Source organism: Panthera onca, chromosome C2 (genome assembly GCF_046562875.1).
Source record: "Panthera onca isolate mPanOnc1 chromosome C2, mPanOnc1 haplotype 2, whole genome shotgun sequence".
NCBI lineage: Eukaryota > Metazoa > Chordata > Mammalia > Carnivora > Felidae > Panthera > Panthera onca.
Window position 1 is genome coordinate 61,191,251 of NC_138347.1, and position 24,716 is coordinate 61,215,966.

At 34.7% G+C, this 24,716-nt stretch overlaps 1 protein-coding gene across 41 annotated transcripts in view; it reads right to left on the reverse strand.

Annotated features, from left to right (window-relative positions):
• ZBTB20 (zinc finger and BTB domain containing 20) overlaps positions 1-24,716 on the reverse strand; it is a 785,665-nt gene that overhangs the window by 607,332 nt on the left and 153,617 nt on the right. For 6 of the 41 annotated variants that reach the window (XM_060640784.3, XM_060640803.3, XM_060640785.3 and 3 more), the window contains 2 exons: positions 17,268-17,324; positions 13,929-13,994 (listed from right to left, as the gene is read on the reverse strand). The exons of 26 other annotated variants lie outside the window; for them this stretch is intronic. The gene's annotated coding sequence lies outside the window, so the exon portion shown is untranslated. The remainder of the gene's footprint in view (positions 1-13,928; positions 13,995-17,267; positions 17,325-24,716) is intronic. 9 more of the 41 variants (XM_060640794.3, XM_060640790.3, XM_078453030.2 and 6 more) reach the window with 3 other exon arrangements.

Below are 24,716 nucleotides of genomic sequence, written 5' to 3' on the forward strand. Positions count from 1 at the left end.
GAAAAACTATACAAGGTAAATAAAATAATTTGAAAAACTGTTTGATAAAGGGACCAGGAACCAACCAAAATGTTTTTAACTTAAAACTCAAGATATTGTTAAGAAGAGAAATGCAATAAATTAAATCCTGTCTGTGATATCTACCCCTTTTTCACTTAAAGCATCTAGTGATCCTGAGTAGCACTGGGCTGAGACACAGAGCACAAAGCTCTGGATCAGAGCACTAAGTACTCTAGTGGATGGGAAACAAAAATTGCCCTTGGGAGCTGTCAAAATAACCATGACATCAGAAGCCAAGTTCCTGGACAGTTCGTAAATGCAATAAGGTGAAAACTATATTGTTTTACACTTTTAACCCTTGAGGCATTTGCAGATTCCTTTTCATGTAGTGAAAACCCCCTCCCCCTGCAAAAAAACAAACAAGCAGAAAGCATCAACATGGACACTAAAAAATTAAACAATGTTGGATGCCAAGTTCTTATGATCTTATGGTGTCAAGAAGGCAAAAACTGGAGTTTAGGGACCATATAAGAATTATTCCAGAATTTTATTTCAACCTCTAAATAGCTTTTTATAGAGTAAGGGCCAAACAGACAGAGGCTAGCTATCACAAAGGTAGAAACCCAACTACAAATTGTCTCAATTCCTGATTAGATCAAGGTGAATTAACTTTAGTCTAATTATCCACAAGAAGAAAATTAAATACTCCTTGGAAAAGCACAATATCACACAAATCCTTTTTAATTTTTATATGCAAAGATCATCAGACAAGCCAGGAGGTATGATCAGATAACAAAAAACCAAGGGAAAAAAATAAACATAATCTCAAAAAATATAAAAGACTCATAGGGCACAAACTTTTAAGTAATGTGATTAATGTGGTTTCAAAAGTAGAAGAAAAGATTGTGAATTACCAGAGGACTGGGATCTATAAAAAAATTAAATGATACTCTAGAATTAAAAATAACTGAAATCAAGAACTCAATAGATGTGGCTAATGCAGATTAGACAAAATATTAGAAGAGATCATGAACCTGAAAATAAATCAACAGACTAAAACAGAGAGAAATAATGAAAGAGAAAATATGAAAAGAAAATATGAAAGAGAAATAATGAAAAATACAGAAAAAAGACAATAAAACGTGGTTAGGAAAAAAGTGTCTAACATACAAATGTTTATAGTTCCAGAAGGAAAGGGTAAAGAACATATGAAGAAGTAAAATTCAAAGTAATAATGGCCAAGAATTTTCCCAAATTGAGAAAAGATATCAAGCCACAAATCTAATTAAGAACATCTAAGTTACCCCAAGCAGGATAAACACAAAGAAACTGACATAAGAGGACAGATGTTCTTTTTTTTTAATCTGCTTAAAATAAAATATAATTAAAGAAGAAATCTCAAAAAAGTCAGAGGAATAAAAATGCATTACTTTTTAAGGAGTTATAAGTCTGATAGCTGATCTCTCATGAAAAACAATGGAAATCAGAGAACAAAGCAATAACTTTAAAGAGCTTTAAGAAAGTAATTATCAACCTAGAATTCTATAACCAATGAGAATATCCTTTAAAATGAAGTAAAATAGCAAATATTTTTAGGAAAATAAAACTGGAAAGAAAATCACCAATAGAATCTTACTATAAAGAATGCTAAAGGATATCTTTCAGGTAGAAGGAAAATTGTCTAACAGTGATATGGAAATTTAGGAAGAAATGAAATATACCAGAAAAGACTAATATCAGAGTAAAACAATATATATAGGCAGGGAAAAAATAACAATAATTTCTTATAAGAATTAGAGCCTGGAAGTACCTTTTAACTTAAATTTTAGTTAGTTAGCATACAGTGCAATATTGGTTTCAGTAGTAGAATTTAGTGATTCATCACTTACACATAACACCCAGTGCTCATCACAAGTGCCCTCCTTAATATCCATCACCCACTAGCCTATCTCCCACCTTCCTCCCTCCATCAACCCTCAGTTTGCTCTCTATTGTCAAGAGCCTCTTGTGGTTCTCTTCCCCACCCCCTTCCCATATGTTCATCTGTTTTGTTTCATAAAATCCACATTAGTAAAATCATATGGCATTTGTCTTTCTCTGATTGACTTATTTCACTTGGAAGTATTACAATACAGTACAACAATAGCACAAATGGTGAGAAAGGAACAAATGCAATTTCCTTGCTGGAAAGAGATAAAAAGTATAATTTTATAGTAGACTTTATTGGATAGCCATTAAAAAATGAAAAATATATAATTAGCAAGGTAAAATGGAGGGAATAAAATAAAAAGATTGACTAGTAACAGAAGTTAAGAGAGAAGAATTGGCAAACATAAAACAGGTGGAAAAATATAGTAAGATGATAAAATTAAATCTACAAATATTACTAATTGTATTTAATGTAAATAGACTAAATATTATAATTGGAAGACAAATGCCATCAGACTGCAAGTTAAAAACAACAACAATATGCTGTCCACAAGAAACACACCTCAAATATAAACATACAGAATAATTGAAAGTAAAAGGACAAAAAAAAAATTTACCAACCATTTTCTTATAACATCAGTCTAAGTAGAATTCAAGACAAGATATAGTAGAAAAAGAGCATTTAGTAATGATCAGAAGTTCTAGTTTATCTAAGATGGATCACAATTCTAATTTTGTATACAACTAATAATATAGCCTTCAAAAGCAAAAACTGACAGAACTAAGAAGAGAAATAGACAAATCCACAATCATAATAGTATATTTTAAATGATAAATATCAATAAATGATAGAACACAAGAGTAAAAAATCAAGAGAAATAAAAGTTTTGAGCACCAAGATTTAACAAATTTAATCTAATTGATATGTATAGAACTCTATACCCAAAACTACAAAACACACATTATATTCAGGCACATATAGAACATTTACCAAAATTTCCCTTAAACTGGGTCAAAAAGCAAGTCTCAATAAATATCAAAGTATTTAAATCACATAGCACATATTCTCTAACCATAAACCCAAGATTAATTATAAAATGTTAATCACAAAATACCTGAAGTATTTTGAAATAAGGCAATATATGAACAAATCCAAAAATTCCTTTTTGTTAAGATAAATGAAAGTGATCATCCTCTAGAAATACAGATTTTAAAGCAAAGAGGAATAGGCACACATAACCCTAACAGAAATGAAAAATGCAGCATTCCTCTAGATACTACAGACATTACAAAGGTAAGAGGATACGATGAGCAATTTCACATTGATAAATTTGAAAACCTAGATGAAAAGGCAGATATTACGAAGATAATAAGAGGATATGGTAAACAACATATCAATAAATTTGAAAAATTAGATGAAATGGATAAATCTTGTGAAAACACATATTACCAAAATGGACACAAGAAGAAATGGAAAAACTGCATACTTAATTTAAAATCTTCCCACAAAGAAAGAAACTGAATATTTAATTTATAACCTTTCCAGAGGGAAAACTTCTGGCCCAAATAGCCAGGTAAATTCTTTCTAACGCCTAAAGAAAAAAAAATAGCACCAATCATAGACAAACTTTCCCAAAGGTAGGAACAGAGGAATACTTCCTAACTTGTTTTATGTAAATACTATAGTCTGCAACCAAAACCTGACAAGAACATAATATTATAAGCCAAACTCTTTTTTTGAGTACAGACAAAAATATCTTAAGGAAAATATTAGCAAACCCAACCCAGTTCTCTATAAAAAGGATAACACATCAACATTAAGTTTATTCCAAAAATTCAAGGATGGATTAACATTCAAAAATAAATGAATTTAATTTAAATGTTAACTAACATATTAAAGGAAAAAAAAGGATTTCAATATATACAGAAAAGTATGTAATAAAATTAAAAACCCTTTGATCATTTAAATAAACGTGTGCATGTGCGCGCACGCGCGCACACACACACACACACACACACACACACACACACACACACACACACGAAAGCCAACTCAGAAAACTGAGAAATCAAAAGGAACTTCTTTAATTTGATAAGGGCATTTACAATTTAAAAACAAACAAACAGGGCGCCTGGGTGGCGCAGTCGGTTAAGCGTCCGACTTCAGCCAGGTCACGATCTCGCGGTCCGTGAGTTCGAGCCCCGCGTCAGGCTCTGGGCTGATGGCTTGGAGCCTGGAGCCTGTTTCCGATTCTGTGTCTCCCTCTCTCTCTGCCCCTCCCCCGTTCATGCTCTGTCTCTCTCTGTCCCAAAAATAAATTAAAAAAAAAAAAAAAAAAACAAACAAACAAAAAACCTAGTGAAAATATGCTTTTTTATTCAATATTGTACGAGAGGTGCTAGCTAATGCAACAAGAAATAAAAATTAAAGGTATATAGAGAGCACAGACTTCAGTTATAAGATAAATAGCCTGTGGGGATATAATATAACAATACTGTATTGTATACTTGAAAGTTGCTGAGTTTTCTCTTAAATGCTTTTACCACAAAAAGGAAGTGGTAATTATGTGAGGTATCAGAGGTGTTAACTAATCCTGCTGTGGTAATCATTTTCTAACATAGAAGGCTAAAAATCACCACATTTTACACCTTAATCTACTACAATGCTATTGGTCAATTATATCTCAATAAAGCTGGAAAATTAAAATAAAGTTATATGAAAAGGAAGTAGAAATAAAACTGAAATTATTTACAGAAAACATGATTGTGTTACTAAAACTCCAAGAGAAGCCACAAATCTAATAGAATTAATAAGTGAATTTAGCAAGATCCCTAGCTACAAGGTGAATTAATATACATAAATGAATAGTTTTCTTATATACTAGCAAGAGACATTTAGAAAATGAAACTTAAAGCCTGGGTGGCTCAGTTGGTTGAAGAACCGACTTCAGCTCAGGTCATGATCTCACGGTTTGCATTGGGCTCTGTGCTGACAGCTCAGAGCCTACTTCGGATTTTGTCTCCCTCTCTCTCTTCCCCTCCCCTGCTTGCACTCTGTCTCTGTCTCTCTCTTGAAAATAAATAAAACAGAAAAAAAAGAAAAGAAAACTTAAAATATAATTTACAAAAACATAAAAATAAATACTAGAAATCAATCTAACAGAAAATATAAAAGTCTTCACAGAAAACTACAAAACATTACTAAGAGAAATTAAAGACACTAAAATAAGTAGGAAATGTAATGTTTTTATAGATTGGATACCAATTTTCCCAAAATATAATCTCAATCAAAATCTCAGAAAATTCCATTTTGTGGATATTAACAAGCAAATTCTAAAATTTTTATGGAAACACAAAGGACCAAGAATGACCTAAACAATCTAAAAGAAGAATATATGTAGGGGCACCTGGGTGGCTCAGTTGATTAAGTATTGTACTCTTGATTTGGGCTCAGGTCATGATCTCACAGTTCATGGGGTCGAGCCCCGCACTGGTCTCTGTGCTGACAGTGCAGAGCCCACTTAGGATTCTCTCTCTCCCTCTCTTTCTGCACCTCCCCTGCTTGCTCTCAATCTCTCTCAAAATAAATAAACATTAAAAATTGTTTCTAAATGTCAAGGAAGAAAGAAAGAAAGAAAGAAGGAAAGAAAGAAAATATGTAAAGGATTTACACCACCAGATTCAAGATTTCTTCTAAATCGACACTAATGAGCAATGTATTATTGGTAGAGGGAAAGACAAATTCTGATGGGACAAATTCTGGGAACAGAAGAGAGCATCCAGAAATAGATCCATTGTTTATGTAAGCACTTGATTTATGATAAATTTACTGCTGAAGTAACTAGGGAAAGAGCCACCTTTCCAACACATGGTACTTGATCAATTAGACATCTACACTAAAAAATAAAGAAAGAAAATTAAATGAATCTTTTATACCCAACCCCCAACTTCACACCTAATACAAAAAATACATTCCAGGGAAAATTCAGACCTAAATGCTAATGGCAAACAATAAAGCTTCTAGAAGATAACAACAGAAAATATCTGCATGATCTTGTGGTAGGCAGAGGTTTTTCTTTTTAAAATAGGATATAAAAAAAAACTATAGAATAAGAGATTGGCAAATTAAGTTTTATTAAGACGAAAACTCGTTTATCAAAAGACAATTATAACATAATGAAAAGACAAAGCTTAGAGTAAGAGAAGATATTGCAGTATGTATACCTGACAAAGACATACATCCAGATTATATAAAGAAACACCACCAGAAACAGTAACAAGCCCAACTGTAAAATGGGCAATGAATGTCATAATGTACATTACAAAAGAGGATACTAACTGGAAAATAAACACATGAAAAGATGCTTAACCTTCACTAGTCATTAAAGAAATGAAAACTAATGTCATAAACATAATGTCATAATGTCTGCCATGTCACACATACCAGAAAAGCTAAAATGAAAAAGACAGATCATACTAAGTATTGTCAAGGATTAGAGCAAGTGGGACTCTCATACTGATACCGTGAGTAGAAATTGGTATAACTTTGGAAACTACTTCGCAATATCCACTAAAGCTGAACACAGGCATATCAGCAATGTGACTCTTTAGTATACATCAAACAGAAATACTTAGACAAGATACACAAGAATGTGCATATGATAACCCCTATTCACAATGATTCTAGGTTGGAAATAACCCAAATTTCTGTCTACAGCAGAAGAGCCTTAAATGAATTTTAATGTATTCATACACAAGAATATCATAAAGCAATGAAAAGTTTTTTAAAAATCTGCAGCTGAGGGGCACCTGAGTGGCTCAGTCGGTTAAGCGTCTGACTTCAGCTCAGGTCATGATCTCACGGTTCATAAGTTCAAGCCCTGCATCTCGCTCTTTGCTGTCAGTGCAGAGCCCACTTCAGTTCCTCTGTTCCTCCTCCCTCTGCCCCTCCCCCGCTCATTCTCTCTCCCTCTCTCTCTCTATCAAAAATAAATGAGATGTTTAAAAAAAAATCTGCAGCTAAACACAGATGCAACACAACAGGAATGAATCTCATAAACATAAGCAAAAGAAAAAATATGCCACATATATTGTTCAAAAACAATCAAAGCTAATTTATTGTATTAAAAGTCATGATAGTGGTTACTCTTGGAGAGTAGGAAGGGAAAAGAGCAGACCTCTGTGGTCTGGTAATGCTTTGCTTGTTGGTCTGGGCACTGCTTACATGGGTATATTCACTTCCTGAAAACTCACCTAAATGTATACTTATAATTTTTGCACTTTAAAAAATATATGGCAATTAGACAATTAAGAAATTAGCTTAAAAAATAATTGTGGTCCCATGAGGGTTTGGTGAACTCCCACTGCATTTATTTTGCTCTCTCTGTGCTCTCACCACTTGGCCTTGAACATAGGCAGTTACAGAAATAGGCATGAGAGTACAGTAAATAAAGCCACAGCTTGCTACCTGGAGGGCCAAAAAAGGCAACTGCAGGGAAATGAAAAATACCATCAATATCATGGAAAGAAAAGGGCTCAGAAAGGTAATCCCATAAAATTGTTATGAAATTCTGGGCTCATCCCCAAGCTGCACATATATGTATCTGACTTTAGTCAGCATACAAAAGAAATTATGAACTAAATTAACACATAGGGCTGTGCCTAGGTCCAAGACTGGCCTCTGATACATACACAGGACAAATCTGAAAATAAAACTAGCATTCCAACTATAGAATATACAGCCTGTAACTTGTGACCTGAACCTAACTACAATTGCCTGCTAAAACAAAATTATCAACATTCTCCATAGAATTTAAACAAAACTCAAAATCTCATAGTATTTAAAATGTCCAGATTAAAGTGAAATAAAAATTTCTGGGCAAATGAAAAACCAGGAAAATCTCAACTCACATGAGAAAAGATAACTAACAGTCACAAACACTGAAATAATACAAATGTTGAAATTATCTGACAAAGACTTTAAATTAGCTATTACAAAAATGCTTGAACAAGGAACAGTCTTGAAACAGAAAAATAAACAACAAGAAAAAGATCACAGATGCTCTCTCAATTGCAAAATGAAGATGACAGAAAAAGAGTCTTTGAACTTTAGGATAGATCAACTGAAACGATCTAATATGAACAATAAAGAGGAAAAAAAATTAACAAGATTCAGAGACCTATAGGACAGTGACAAGAAGTCTAGCATTCCTGTCATTAGAGTATCAGAAGGAAAGGAGAAAAAGGGTACAGTGCTGAAAAAAATATTTGAAAAATATTTGGAAACTTCCAAATTTAGTGAAATAGATAAAACTACAGATTCAAGTATAGTAAGCTCAAATAGGATAATAACAAAAATAATCCACACCCAATACATCATTTCAATTTATCTGAATATTAAAGTATAGAAACTGAAGATCAGAAAAAATATCTTGAAATCATTCAGAAGAAATCACATGTCACTTATGGGGGATTAACAATTCATAGGGCTGTGGATTTTTCATTAGAAGCCCTAGAAGCCAGAAGGAACTGATACAACTTTTTAAAAGTGCTGAGAAGAAGAAAATGTCAACATAGAATCTATATCCAATAAAAATATCTTTTCAGAATGAAGCAAAATAAAGACACTGTCAGTTGAAAAAAAAAAAAACAAAAAACCTAAGAAAATGTGTTGCCAGGAGACCTGTTCTAAAAGAGTTACTAAAGGAAGTTTTCCAGACAGAAGGAAAATTATACTACGAAGAAACTTTATACAAGAAGAATAAAGAGAAAGCAATAGAAATGATAAACATATCAATAAAAACAACAAAATTGTTCTCTGCTTGAGTTCTTTAAAATATGCTTAGCAGTTGAAAGTGAAAAGTGTAACATTATCTGATGGGGCTTCAATATATGTAGATATAATAGAGTACAATAACTGCAAAACTGGGAGAGTAAACAAACTTATATGGTGGCATGATTTCTACATTCTACTTGAAGTGATAAAATACTGATTCTAAGAAGACTACGAAAAGTTAAGTATGTATATTGTAAACCTTACAACCTTAGAATCCCTAAAAAACTACACAAAGATAGTCAAAAGCATAATTAATAACTTACAGTGGAATACTAAAAAAACATTCAAGTAACCTGAAACAAAGCAGGAAATGGGAAATGGAAGAATGGAAAAGAGAGGGAAAAAAACAGCAAACAAAATATAAGAGGATAGACATAAATTCAAACATGTCAATAGTTATACTAAATGTAAATGCAATTATTGATACACATTCACACTCTCTTACAGTTTCCTGGGCCATATATGTTACGGAGGAAGTAACCATGGTACTGCGGTATGGATTAATAAGAGGGTCTTACTTTAGAATGATCTGAGAAAGTTGCTTTAGAGAGGTATTTTTTAGGCTGAGACCATTGAGTCAAGACAAACCCACCCAAACAGTGAGTTTAAGAAGTGCCAGTTCCAGTCTGCTTCAATAATATGCTTAGACAGGGACGGCTGGATGGCTCAACTGGTTAAGTGTATGACCTGGACTCAGGTCATGATCTCGCGGTTCATGAGTCTGAGTCCCACATTGGGCTCTGTGCTGACAGCTCAGACCCTGGAGCCCACTTCAGATTCTGTGTCTTTCTTTCTCTCTCTCTCTCTCTCTCTCGGCCCTCCCCTGCTCATGTGCGCGCTCGCATGTTCTCTCATGCTCTGTCTCTCAAAAATAAATAAACATTAAAAAAAAAAAAAAAACGCTGAGAAAAAGTGAAAGCTGAATAGTTGCAAGTCTCTTCCAAAGTAAAGGATTTATGGCACCTCAAGTGCATTCAACAGCAAATACTATTTATTAGAAGCCTGGGAGAAATACCAGAGGAAGAGATACTGGATCCTGGCTGGAACAACATCTTGTCAAGCTGGGTAGATCCTACCCTGCTTTGACTAATACTAGGGAACAAGGGGGAAAAATGTGCTTTCACCTGCAGCTGCCATTGCTGCAGACAAAGCTCCTTTACTATAGAAAGGCTAAGAGTCATTCCAAAGGAAACCACTTTTACCGTAGCAGATAAGTGGGAGTTTTGGACTGTGCTTCATATCCCACAACTATCCCACCGGAGCAGGTGGGTCCAGTACTACTGCCACTATGGTCACCTGGAAGTTAGAGGTCAAGCGTTCAGCCACTCACCAGCCCGGCCTAACTAGTACAATAGGATGAGCCATCCCATGACTCTGAATGAATTCTGACAACTCCAGCTCCAGAGACTCCTGGGCAAGTCCCTAAATGGCAAAACCAGCGACAGGCTAGCTGTGCCTCCTTCTACCTACATGGACACTCTAACTAAAAGTCAGAATATCTATCCATGTCCTCTTTTGAGGACCAAAAGAAACAAGAAACAAATTCCTGAGCTCTGTTCATAGGGTTCACCAGATCCTACAAATATAAATCTCCAATTCATTGCTCAAGCCATTCTGTAATTGTCACTGGATCAACACAACAAAATCAAGGATGAAGCTAAACCCTGGCTTTTTCAGTCAAGCCGGTGAACAAATGCTCATGAGAATAGCACGTGAACCAGAAGGATGACAGCAGAAAACTGCCCATGTTCAACTCACCTCTGTGTGACTAAATGCTGTTCTGCCCAGTTCCTGATGACTTAAGAGAGCAGGGTAGGTATCTTGGATAGCCAAATAATCATCCTCTGCTAGGAAGACATTAAAATCACTACAAAAGCTTTTTTTTTTTTCCAATTAACCTTTCCCTCCCTCAGCTGAGAACTGTGGACTAGATTTAATTGGTACAAGCACTCCAGGTGAAGGACATGAAGAAAATTAAGGCTTGCCATTAGTAACTATGTCCCTTAAAAGTACTCTGAAAAGCCAATATTCTGACAATCTTCTAAGAAGCCAAGAATTTGGTTAACTTTATACAACCATGATAAATTGGGCACCACACCAAAACATGCAGGCTACTTGGCTTCACATTTTCTTCAATCAGCAACATGCAAGGGCAAGGAGGCCCAATATGGCAAGTCACCATCCCACAGCTTAGGGATGACCCACTTTGACAGGAAGAGCAGAGTCTTTCACACTCATCTCACTGAATCTTGTTCACTGTAATGTAATACCACAGAGTTCCTAATATGCACCACAGAGGCCACTTTGAGTCTTTGGATCCAAATGCTGTGAGGGAAATGAAAGAGTGCTCTCAGTTTTTCTTCCCTCACTGTCATGACAACAGAGGACAAAGGAGGCTATCAGGCTTTATACCTGGATGGTTGGCACACAGGTCTAGCCTCTCCTAAAACGAAATTTGGACCATAGTCACACATGGAAATTTTGAGCTCTGCTTAGGATAAAAGGAAACCAAGTCACAATAGAGCAACACTTCAGTTATTCTGTCTTTATCCTGCTCTTACCAGGAAATGTAGATCTCTGCAACACCATTTTTCAATTTGTAGGGTATACCATTAGTGGTCTTGAAATTAAGGTAGTGGGTTGTAGACTTTCAAAGAAAAGGAAAAAATAGCATAGGATAGAATGTAAAATATTTGTAGGCATCAAGCATAGGAAGGGTAAATAAATACTGTCTTGTGAAATTTTTTGTTTCATTATATATATATATATATATGTATATATATATACATATATATATATATATATAATATCTGTGTGTACTAGGTTATGATTTAATTGTATTTCTTTCAGATAGCTACTATGAAAATGTCTAAAAACTACTGCTATAAAAGATACCTGATTGCCCAAATAGCATTTCTCTACAGGAATGCTACTGGCTTTGAGAGCTGGCCAAGTCTCCTTCCTAAGTAATCAGTTCACATACCATAGAACTTAAAGCCATCTCTTTGCCCTACCCACTAAAATACAATAGTGCTTCCAGGTCATTGTAGCAACCACACATTTCTGAATGCTACTCCTGAGGTGATGTCACTCTCTGTAAAGAAATATGAATCCACAGACAAAAAGGTTGCTAGTTCAATTCATACTTGATGAGAAGCAAGTGTTTGCAAGTATCCTTTTCTATCTAGAGCTTGACGTCCAATAGAGATCACTTTGCAGGCCTTTAGCTGGGATATATACAGCTGCTCTAACTACTTCTGCAAATTGTCTTCTGTTCCAAGCACCCATCAATCTGATACTAAATTCATTAGCAAAATAATATGAAAAGAACACAACATGCATTGCTATTAATGGACTTCCACGCATGTCACTCCCCACACAATGTACTAAAATTGGACTCTTCTCTGAGTGCCTCCACACTAATATCTGTGCTTTTCAATACATAGCATTTCAGGAGAGAGATTTTCCCTAAAGCTAACCAAGATTACTTATTTTAAAAGCTCCCTTTCAAAGCTAAACTTCAGGTATTTTCACCATCAATTTATGTTGACTGAGTATTTACTCCTTGGAGGATCTTCCACAGAAAAGATCCATAGAGAAATCATGGTTTCTAGTCTAAAGAATTTATATTGTAATATTTTTTAGAGTCCAAATATTTCTTACTTCCTGTGACTGACTTTGTGTGACAGTGATAAACAGCTCATAATGCTTCATCTGCCATCCTTACCCACAGAATCAGGGAATAGTATAATATACAAAAAATTTTAAATGAAGATGGTATCAGCTGGTAGCTTCCTATTGGAGTATAATATTTACATTTTCACTTGAGTTGGGGAATTTTTCTCATTTAGAACAGAATCAAGTCTTTATTCAATAGATTTTAAGCTTGAAATAATAGACATTTTGAACATATCAAGAGAAACAGTCTGAATTTATAAATAACCCAGAGATGGTAATCTTACACTTATTTTTTTTCACAAACTCTCCCATTTCTGGCTAGCTTGGAACCAAACTATGTGTAACCATAATTTAAGGAGACCCAAAACTAAAAGTCATATGTACTCTTAATTATTCAGCTATTTTCCTTCCAGAACCTAAGAGGAAATGATCTCTCATTTTCTCTGAAGAACACTAATAGACAATTAATTAGAGATAGACAAGCAAAACTTAAAGGAGTGTATTTATTTATTTATTTGTAATAAATTGTCCAACGTGGGGCTTGAACTCATAACCCCAAGATAAAGAGTTGCAGGCTCCACTAGATGAGCCAGCTAGACTCCCCAAAAGGAGTGTTTTTAAAACAGAAAATCACAAAGGTTGTTCAAACAATTACTTTTTTATACAATAAAATGTCAAGGACTAAAAACGTGAGCACAAAGGAAGAGAAAAGTGGAAATAGAGACTATCACACTATATGTTTAAATGATAAAATGAACAAAGAAATATGAGAGAAAGACCATTTATTTTTTAAATGGAAAGATTGCTCAGATGAGTAAAATTAGGCCACGTAGTGGAAGGCCGGAGGGGATAATCCAGGTAGATTACACATTGCAAGTGTTTAGTAAAAACTATCCAATTGGAGAAAAAAAAACCTCCATTAGATATTGTGTAAGGAACCTAAGTAAGGAAAATGAGGCCACATTTGCAAGGAACAGCAACACCAATACGAAGTGTGTTTTCTCTTGTTGTTTCAGTTCTTTGGTTTTTTGTATGGCAACGTAATAAATTAACTACCAATAAGTAGGAAAATTTAAAGATTAGTTTTACTAAATTGATAACAAAAATATGTAGGTAAACACACACACACACACACACACACACACACACACAGAGTAGGAAAACATTAAGTTGATTCCCACACCTCAAATATATTTAGAGCACAAAAATTAGTAGATTCTAGTTTCAAAATAATGACAAATACAAAGGTCATTTTAAAATTAATTAATAAGCTAGATCTAGATCAATCATTAGCATCAAATGGGCACCAACCAAAAATAAAACTGTGCTGTGAATATCTAACTTAATATGTACTTAAAGTGGCCATTTTCACAGAGTACTGAAAGTACACTGGCAATGTCAACCAATCACACAAAACAGGTTTAAAAGCAATGTGGGTAACCAAACACAAACAAGGGAAATATGTACAAAAGTGTAAGATACCTACAAAGCTTACCCCCAGGAGTTAAATGAACACTTCACACCTGGACTTCTGGTGGTATTAAATGAATATCTGCAAGTATAGAAACCAGAATACATAATCTATTCAGATTGTCAAAAAGTTTTTGATAAACTTTCATGGCAAAACTGTCTAAAATATTTTTAAGCAAACATAGAATTAAGAATATGTATTTCCATAAGCATGGAATTACCTTAAATAAAGGAAGCAATGTGTGAAATGTAGATGTGGAAAAGACAAACATTTTTATATAAACTTTGACTATGGAATTCAAAGTGTCATCTGAATATCCTTTAGACTTTACTAACTTCTTCAGATTGTAAAATAGCAAACCACGGCATCATGAAATCTTAAAGAGCTGGGATGGCTCCCCATATACTACTGATTAAGAAACTAAGATTCTGGGGCACCTGGGTGGTTCAGTGGTTTAAGCACCCAACTCTTGGTTTCATCTCAGGTTGTGATCTCATGGGTTCATGGCTTTGAGTCCCACATCCGGCTCTGTGCTGACAGCATGTAACCTGCTTGGGATTCTCTGTCTCTCCCTCTCTCTGCACTTCCAGTGCTCACTTGCTTGCTCTCCCTTAAAATAAATAAATAAACATTAAAAAAGAAAGACACTAAGATTCAATGAGGATTAACAACTGCCCAAGGTTAAAACATAAACATCAGTAAGATTTTATAAGATATACAATTACAACCAAAGTTACCATATGAGTTCCCCTATGGGCATGTGTTGAATATTACACATTACTTAGTAATAAAGAATAAAAGAATATGTATTTAACCATAATCTTTGAAATGCGGTCCTCCCAAAAGAACTTTGAAAGAATTATGGTACATTCTCCAAAAACATCTCAATGTGTTGTGGCTACAAAGATGCCCCAAATGCTGGGCATCAACAGAAATGCTTTGAATCTAACCTTGATAATTACCAACATTCAATAGCTGGATATGGAGACTAAGACTGCAAACGAGGTATCAGGGAATAATAAAGGGCATAGGGAAAATATCAGGAGAGTATGAGGCCATGGAAAATGAGGGTGCAAAGCATTTCAAAAAGAAGGAAGTGTGACTACTTCCACAAGGTCAAATGTCCAATGAGATCTCAATAAGAGTTAGTTTGTTGAAGTGATAGAGGTCTCTGAAACAGACAAGGTGAATTGACTAATGTATTGGTGAGGAAATGAAAACAGACAGGATAAACATCTCTGGAGAAATGAGTGTATTTGGGAAAAGAGAGAAGGTAGTAGCTAATAGCATTTTCTATCTTTTTATAAGTGACACTAAAACTCACAAAGCCAGGAAACTGACTCATTCATGACTGCTCCACCACCTTCCGTATCTATTTGATTATTATGTGGTATAGATTATATCTCCACACTCTTGAATATATCATCTTAACATTCATCTTCCATTGACTTACCAACAGTGATAGGATATCCAATCTCCTTAGTGTAGGATTTATGGCCTTTTTTAATCTGACCAACATTACCCATCTAGCCTTACTTCTTACTTCCACACTAAGACACAGATGAATCAGTCAGGCTTTCCCATTCCTTTGGGCTTCCTTGCATACTGTTACGTTTTCCCAGAACATTCCCCAATACGGCCAGTGCCCCCCTCACCTTCATGTATCAAACTACTATTCACCTTTCATACCTCCATTCAAGTATTATCTTTATGAATTCTTCCTTGATCTCCTACTATGTTCCCATAGTAACTTTTTTAGGCCCCTCTTAAGTTATTAATACTTACAGAATTCTACTATATTTGAGACCTCTGCAGCCCACAGGTCTCTTGAGAGCAGCCACCCTATATTTTCATCTGTATGCTTCACAAATAGTTAGTATTAATAAATGTTTTTAAGTGAATGAAAGGATGGATTTGTTACTAAAGACATAGTACAAACCCAGAGTATACTAGCTTTAGATGAGGTCATAGGTGGGATATACATAATTGGCTACTAGGGGAAACTAGTGATTTGGGAGTCACAGGTGAACTTATTTCCTTGAAAATTTTATGTATTTGAAAATTAGGATGAATCATATTCTGATATAAAAAAAAGTTCACTGAATTACCTTTCAATTTGGTGACTCTCTTCACTGACCTCAGCTTGTCCACATTAAAAACAAGAATCACCTAAAAATGCAGTACATACCTGCAAAATCCAAAGCACTAACGAGGATACGAAGTTATAAATAATACATTCCTTGCTCCCACACTTCATAATCTGGTGTGGGATTTAAGAAATGTGAAAATATATACTGCTTTGAACCACTTTCAGTGCTGATTAGGCAATAAGTGCCTTATAAAAATCAAGAAAGGTATAGAGAGTGATCCTGTCAAATAAAGGGTTTGGTGAATGCCCCCATAATGAGAAAACATTTCATCCTAGAATTCACAGCCAAGGAATATCCTGATTCCACACAAGGATGATCTCTCCTGTTTTAAATAGGTTTTAAGTATCCTCCTGCTTAGAGGTAGTAGAATAGCCACAAATTAAATCACTTTGCCTATCCTTCTAGCATCCTATTTAAACTGTATAATATAAATAATTAGAAATTAAAAACAAATCCTTTTTCAAAAGGATTCAGTTTAAGTGTTTTATGGTACAAAACAGTTTCGTCCTTTCTTATTGCTGTGCAGGATAGATGAGTGATTAAAAAGAGTTTAATGATTGTGTGTGTGTGTGTGTGTGTGTGTGTGTGTGTGTGTGTCTCATTCAGAAAACTTGGCGTTCTTTTACAAGTGTTCATTTTTTTTAATGTTTATATTTTTTTGAGAGTGAGAGAGACACACACACACACATAGAGGGAGAGAGAGAATCCCAAGCAGGCTCCATGCTATCAGCACAGAGCCCAATGCAGGGCTTGAACTCATGAACCATGAGTCAGATGCTTGACTGACTGAGCCACCCAGGCACCTGTTGCTTTTACAGGTGTTTAAACCCCAAAATTAGCAGCCCCTTTGTCTTCCTTAACATTTATATGTTATTAGGGGGTTTGTTGTTTTTTTTCACTGAACCCCCAAACTCAGTGTCTGTTAACATAAGATAGGAAGATATAACAGAGGGTACAGGGAAATACTGCAATAAAAAAATCTTTATTCTGTTCTCTCTATTTAAACTTCAAAGGAATGATAGCAGCTAAATTATCAATTTCTAGTATCTTGGCTCTTAGACAATTGTCTACACCAATAATTGTCAACCTGAGGGGGGTTCATTTGAAAAGACCCCACAGGTGGTGATTCCACCTCTACTCCCTCCACTTTGAGAATCACTGTTCTTATTCAGGCGGCTGATGCATTGCAACTGTAGTGACTCACCCATTCTCTTTTCAACAGTGTTATTTTTATTCTTTGGACTTCAAATTTTATCCCAAGCTGTAGAAAAAACAAAAAAACAAAAACAAAAACAAAAACATGACCACTGGTCAATATAAAAGTCCAGGCCCAATGATTTTAAGAGGAGATTCAATATTACTCATAATCATGCTTTTTTCACCATAATTCCCAGTCAGACCTGTCATAAGCCAGGAAAGAAGGCCTCAAAAGAACTTACTCAGAGCTTCTCTCTATTAGGATGGAAAATAAAAGGCATCCGGTTTGCAGTAGGGCTATCGACCTTGCAAGACTTCTGCATTTTGGTTTAATCAGAGATTTTCCAGAAATCTAAAATGATTATGCATCTTAAAAAAAAAAATAAGAGAACCATACAGCTAACTAGCTCTGTAAACAAAGAGAAAACAATGATCTTAAGAGATGCCTATAGGCTCACTGTTTCACATGATGAAATGAGAAAGACTGGGTGTGGGGGGAAAGTCACAGAAGTCTTGGATCATTGGAATTGTTCTAATTGATGAATCCTCTTCAAGGAAAAAAGTGGGCTCCATTTCTGTTTTTAACAATCCAGAATGTCTGTAATAGTGCAACTAATGACAACCTTCCCGTTGTTCTCACTTAGGAGGAAACCCTATAATAAGAGCTTCCCAAAATGTCAAATAATACTTGTCTCATAACAGGGCTTCTTTGTTCATTCACCATGTCTCTTTTGATATGCACAGATAATAAAAGTTCATGTAAAACTAAAGGTAATATAGAGCAGAAGCCAACACTAATTCTGTATAAATATGTCTGATTAATAAGAGTGCCATTGTTATGGTTATTTCGTAATGTCACGATTGTTACAAGAACAGAGGATAGAAGTACTCTTACTCTCACTGTTTTTGTTCATCCTCTGTCATCCAACCAGTTTGTGAATTTTTGTTCAATGGGGGAAATGAAGGATAGAGTTTCGTCCATTAATTATTTCTGTTTCATTAGTTCATCTCGTGAGCTGTGAAACTAGCTTTAAATTCAGGGGAAAAAATTAAGGGTTTTATTCTAAAATTAAACCTCACATCCTCTAAAAAAAAAAAAAAATGAATACATGCTCCGGGCTTAATACATGCTCTAGGCTCCCTTTTCCACATGCACAACAACTATATTGCTCTGGTGCTCATGAGCTCCTGAAAGATAAAATTTAGCATGACAGCACTAAGACCTAACTAGGAGCCTAATATGTTAAACCTAAACTATGGTTTAATTCTACAACCATAAGAAAGGTTTTAGGTCAGACTCAGTTCCATGAATTAGAAATGCACCCTGGTGAAGTAATAAGAAAGTCCAGAAATGAGTACAGAGTATGGTTCCTTATTGGAAAGGAAATAGGAAAGAGGTATTTGAAAACAGAATACGTTCACAGCAAGCAAGACAGGCTGACAGATTTTGAAGACAATTCTGAGGCTGGTAGATAAGTTTGTATTGTCATTACTTTGCTTTTCTCTTTAAATTCTTATCTCCCAGATCCTGGCCTCCCCTCTTGGGGCAGCAGCATAATATAAAAACTTAACAGTCGATCTTAAATTTAGCTGACATTTTTATATCCTTCACAACATACTCTTTAGATTGCACCCAAGAAGGAGATTATTAAATAGTAGCAGGAGACCAGTTACCAGACCATTTTGACTGAACAAAAAACAGCACTATGCCTTCTTGCTGACAAATCAAACAACATTTATATAATCATTATAATCAATTTCATAAGTAAAGGGCTATAAATGACTGGGGGGGTGGGTATGAAAGAAATTCTATTTCTCCCAAGTCCCTTCATCGACTCCTCAAACCCTACATTAGATTCAGCAGTGGAGGGAGCTACGTATGAAAAAGAGAGGACTCAGCTGAACTGGAGTCTCCTGTGAAGCAGATTCTGTCAGTCAGAAGGCAAGGACACATTTCTGTGATTATTTCAGCCTATTTTTTTGTAGTAATTAGCCAGAGTTCCATTTTGCTGGGGCTGGCATCGCTCACAGCTCACTTATTTTTTTTTTAATTTAGGCTTTTCTTTCCTTTTTATAAAGTAAATTTACATATTTTCAGTCTCTCAATCCCTTCTATGTTTTATTTATGAATATAGCCCTTCTTGGTGGTAACTTTAATGTGAAAGAGGTAGTAATTAATGTCCCAATCTGCTAGGTTAATCCCTTTCCACACTCTCTACAGAGAAGTTTAAGGTAAGTAACAGTTTACAGTCAATATTAGGTTTAATTACGCTTAATGAGAGTTAGTGTCTCTGTTTACTAACTGCATTTAGGTGTGTGGATCCTAGATGAGTTTTCCCTTGGCCTCATTCTGATTTGTTAATAGTGCCACTGTGTACTGTATACTCAGTGCTTAAATCTATAAAGCTGCTTCTAGAGAACAAAGCAAGTAAGGCACCTGTTTCAGCTGAGACACCATTAAATGAGTGCAGCCTGAATACAGCAGCATCTTTCTTTGGGCAGGGAGCTATTATTTTATAATGCTTTCCAAACAGATCCATTTGAGAGGCTAATATTGCCTAAATTTCAGGTCCTGGGTAAGTCTATACATATACAAAGCTGTTTCAAACTAAGTACAATCATCAATAATGGTTACTATAAAATCATAGAGCATTAAACACTCTTAAGACTTCATGTTATTTCACATGTGAAGATCTGAAACTGCCTTGACAAGTCACTGGTTTGTTCCTCTTTTTTTTTTCCTAATAAATGTTTTTTGTCTTAAAGTTGTACTTAACTTTATGCCTGTAGGCATACCAGCATATAGAACACAACATTTATTTCCTTACTGAGCTATAGAAATAAACACCAAAACAAGTACTCAGACCTAAAGGAAATCATGCAGTGACACAAAGGAAACTTAGTACACATATTTTTTAAAGGATCCCTTTTTGCTATGTTTTTGTTGTAGATAAATTCTGAGTACAACTGATAATATAGTTTCTCTGATTCCCTTGATAGACAAATCAATTTAAGAAAAATTTATTGAATACCTGGTCTGAGATAAACACAAAAATGAAGAAGGCATATTCCCTTCCCTCAAGAAGCTTATCATCTGAGACAGGAGACAGGCATCACTAAAAACTAACTATGAGACAGTGTTAGAAGTGTTATACTTATGTGAGCAAATGTGAAGGAAACACTGAGAAAGTATGTGTTGACTCTGTATTAGAGGGTAAAGACAGCATTTTGTGGGCCACATGAAAGGCCACAGCAGGCTGACTGAACTGTAAGAACAAAGGCATAAAACATGACAGAACATAGCGTGTTAAGACAGCAAACAGTGCAGTGTGGGCAGAAAGAGTTATGTGCTTAGGGAAAGAAGGTGAGGCAAGGTATGAAAAGCAGGAGAGGACTTTAGAAGTTAGGGGCTCAAAAAGTGGACTGGGACCTAATTAAAAATAATTTTTAATGTCATCCTGTACTAGCTTTTAAGTAATATGAAGAATAGGAAAAAGTGAATCTTTATCAAACAATGGTGAGGTCAGTATAAAACTTGAAAATTAAACTGAAATTTTCTCAGTCTACTGATCTCTAAAAACTATTTTCAAATTTAATAACTCCTATAATGTGTTTATAAGCCCTTAGATTGAGTTCAAAAAATGAATGATTTGCTATGGGAAAATAAAATTCCTAAAATGTGTCCATCTAAAAGATTGTTTGATTATATATTAATCGAAGCTAGTGGGGAGAAAAGCTGGTATTCATATCCCTGAGAAATCTGAAAATGATCAAATGTACTTAGTGAAATAAAAATTTGCTTTGAATTAGTTTCATAAATTTTTTACCTCTTAAAAATTCTACATTTAGTTGGTATATACTGCCTTTACTTTTGCTTTCAGAAAAAAAAAGAGGTAAACATTTCCTTAAAAATCACAAACTCATGGGTCTAAAAGAAAAAGAATACATTCTAAGCTATATACTTAATCAGAAAAAGATCCATACATCTGGATGTCTCTCTACACTTAGCTAAACAGACCTTTCTGCTATGTCCTTTTCAGAAAATCTCAGTACTCTGAGCTATGCACATCTGTGAAAACCACCTGACTAGTTTATATTCTTCTCCATCAAGCTACTTTGAACCATCTAGAGGACTTTCAAGTTACTGTCAGACACTGGCCACTCATAGGTAGGTACCCACTTCTGTACCCTTGCTTAAGGAAAAGAAAAAAGCCTAGATTCAAATAATAAAAAGGTCTCCATCACCGTGATAAACATACATAAATAAAAAGTCAGTCTCCTCCTGATACCAGAGTTATATAAAATGAGTCTGATCTTTGTGTTAACTCACAGGTTATTATAGAAAAATCTTTATGGGTATGTATAACAGACTTAATGTACTTGTAGAAATATGCATAAATACACTTGATTATAGCATGCTTATGCAATATATTATAGCATATTCAAATATAAATATATATTTATATTATAAATTAAATATATAAATATATATTATTATATATTATATAAATACAATAAATAAATATATATGTAAACACATACACATACATTTACATGTCAGCATTTATTCCTGAAAGTTAAAGAAAAAATACTTAAACTGTTTTCATAACACAAATTCTAACTGAAATAAAATGTCCTTTAAAAACTATAATTAATGGCTGCTGTGTCAAACAGTGAACCAAAGGGTCAAACCTTATAATTCACAGTTTGAGAGGTCATAGCTCAAATTATAACTTTAAAAAACTGATTATCTGTGAGTAATTTGACAAATCCATCTAATATACTCTGAATGCATATAAAATCTTTTTGAGAGTAAAAAGGATGTATGTCCAAGTGGACAGCTGATGGAGGAAATGGCCTTTTTACTGAACAAGGCTGAAGTCCAGCATAATGACTTGGAATGCCTTTGAATGAGCATGCAAGGCTTGAAGGCCAAACAGTACACACATCCAAAGCGAGCATAATGAACAATCTGATCAGAAGACAAAAATATTCCACACACATGTCCAAAGAGAGTAAGGAAAAATATACATTTCGATCAGCTACTATTTTATCACCATTACTATAACCCAATTAACAGGTAAACTCTGGACTATTAATAAACAATCTTTATAAGAAATAATATTTTGTAATTTAAAAAATACTAGAAATTTCCATGATTTTTCAACCTGAGATTTGAAAACACCTACATCATATATATTAAGCCTGGTTTACAAAACCGTTTTATTTATGTTTTAAAGCAAATATTGCTTCATCTATTTTCATTCCAAGGCCACCCATCCCATAAAACATAATCTGAAACAATTTGGCCAACCTGCATTTTTAAAAAAAATTTTTTAAATGTGTATTTATTTTTGAGAGAGAGGGAGAGAGAGCATGAGCAGGCGAGGGGTACAGAGGGGGACACAGAACCTAAAGCAGATGCCAGGCTCTGAGTTATCAGCACGGAGCCAGATGTGGGGCTTGAACCCATGAACCATGAGATCATGACCCAAGCCGAAGTTGGACGCTTAACCAACTAAGCCACCCAGGTGCCTGTGCAATTTTTTTAATCTAGAAGTGATCTACTATTATTAATAAGGACAGTCATTGAAGATAATTTCTCCACTATAAATTCCCTAACCCACACCAGAATTGAGAAGTCCAGCAAAATAAGTCACTTAATTACATATCTATGTTTGTAATGTTTATTTATGTGTTTATTATATTTTCCTATTAGACGGTAAGCCTCACAGGAATAAGGACTATGTCTCTATTGTTTGGCAGTTATATCTAACACCTGGGATGTTCCTGGCACAGAGCAGACATTCAATAAGTATTTGCTGGAGGTAGGAAAGAAGGCATGGAGAGAAGGAAGATGGGAGGCCTATGGTTAGCAAACCTTCTCTCCATTATTTGTGTGGCAATGGGGAGAGAAATCTAAAAGCATGTACATTCTATTTGGTCAATTTACCTACCCAGCAATTCACTGATCCATCTATCTGTCCCAGAAACCAAAAAGATTTAAAACAGCTTCCAATGGTACATAGTTACAAGATAAAATAAATTAAATGGAAAATGAAAAATATGGAAATTACAGTAGGAAACAAGATGTTTATATATGCATACATGTAAAGACAATTAACTCATAGGAAAGGAAGGGAATTTATTTTCTCAATTTCTTCAGCTTAAATTAATCTTATTATAACCACTATTATAATGCTCTTATTATAACAAAACACTAAGAAAATATTTATTTGATCCTCATCTGGTCATACACTATAAAAACCACCACATAACCAGGTTCCTTATATCATAAGCCATACAGTCTATTGGAGGAAATAAATATTCAATTAAAATAAAAATGTAATAAGTAAGTTATAATAGTAAACACATAGGTTTGCATGAGAGAACAAAGCAGGATTCTTCTCTGGACCAGCAAAAGTGCTTACATGGTAATTGCTTTACTTTGATGCCACTATGTCCTATTCCCAGAGTCTTTTCTGATGTATGTAAACATTCCTGGCTCTTGATGTACAGGGAAGTATATACTGTCAAATGTTACTACTACAAATGAGGTCTAAACATGCAAATCACTATATCATAAGAAAACACACTTGAAAAACGTCCTTTTTCTTATAAGTGAAAGCCTAACTCTGATTCCACTTAGCCTGGTAATGTGCTTCTGTCATTCCGTTGGACCAGCCCACACATACTGGGTTCTTGATAGGTCCTGGGCTCGACCATCTGGCCCTTTATTTACTTAATTCTTTTTTAATACTGACAAGTGTATTAGTAACACTTCCTTGATCACTGGTAAATATAGAGCCACCACACAACCAAGATTTTCCCTAATTCTGAAAGTCACTAATTAGTTGTGGGTAGGGGTTGGGGAGTATTACAAAGATATGTTGAGCACTACTACAATAAGTAATCTAATTCCCAAGAAGAAAGCATGTTAATCTGCTTCCCACTTCATTAGAGGAATAAAAAACATCTTGTCATCACTAAAGGATACAAAGAGAGACCTGGATATTAGGGGGGATGGTAGATAGGGAGGAAGAATGAAATCATCATTTAGGCAAGAAACACAAATCCCCTACATATCTTGGACAATGTTCACGGTTTTTCTTGGTATCTTTTGACTGATCTATTTAGCAGTGTGTTTCATGAGTGTAGTTTATTCATTAATAAATACAAGCTTGCAAGGGAAATGAAGGTAAATGAATCCTATTCAGAGGAACTGGTACTTAGGTTATATAGTAGGCTACTCTGGAAGCTGCCTTAATCTTTTCAAACCAGTAAGGTCTCAAATTACTTGAGCTTGCAGAATAAAGCAGAGTAAACTTAAAGGAGAGAACACAATTTCCAAAGGGGCTAAAAGTCATTTAGAGAGAAGATATGGTCAAATTATAAATACTGAAACTGGAAATTTATGTATTTTAACTCCATTAGGAAATATATTTATTTTCAGGGT